Source organism: Sinocyclocheilus grahami, unplaced genomic scaffold (genome assembly GCF_001515645.1).
Source record: "Sinocyclocheilus grahami isolate Dianchi unplaced genomic scaffold, SAMN03320097.WGS_v1.1 scaffold471.1, whole genome shotgun sequence".
Classification (NCBI taxonomy): domain Eukaryota; kingdom Metazoa; phylum Chordata; class Actinopteri; order Cypriniformes; family Cyprinidae; genus Sinocyclocheilus; species Sinocyclocheilus grahami.
Genome location: NW_015505650.1, coordinates 815,700 through 816,100, shown reverse-complemented (window position 1 = coordinate 816,100; position 401 = coordinate 815,700). Strand labels below are relative to the sequence as shown.

The 401-nt window shown below is 33.7% G+C and overlaps 1 protein-coding gene across 1 annotated transcript in view; it reads right to left on the bottom strand.

The window, feature by feature from the left end:
- Positions 1 to 401, bottom strand: part of LOC107553362 (NACHT, LRR and PYD domains-containing protein 12-like) — a 117,199-nt gene that overhangs the window by 6,201 nt on the left and 110,597 nt on the right. The window lies entirely within an intron of this gene.

Genomic DNA, 401 nt, shown 5'->3' with positions numbered 1-401 from the left:
ACACTTTAGTCTGATTATATATTAATTATGTATTAGTGATTATATATTATTAAATGATATCTTTAGCTGAATCAAGCCTCTTCTTCTGGGTAAAGTTCCAGGGCTGCGTTTCCCAAAAGCTTCGTGAGCCTAAGAAGTTCGTAAAAGCGATCGTACGACTGATCTTAACATTACGGTCTGTTTCCCAAAAGCATCGTAACTTAAGCAGCACTTGAACATCGTCGTCGATCTGCGAGTGCTCTGGAGTAATCGTAAAGCCTCAAAGATTCATGCGGTCACCTGCAGGACAATCGGCAGATATTTTTATATAAAGTATATTATAGGCTATATAATTATGTAAAATATAATATTATCCGTATAAATATAATATAATATAATAATAGTTATTATATCCGAGTTCT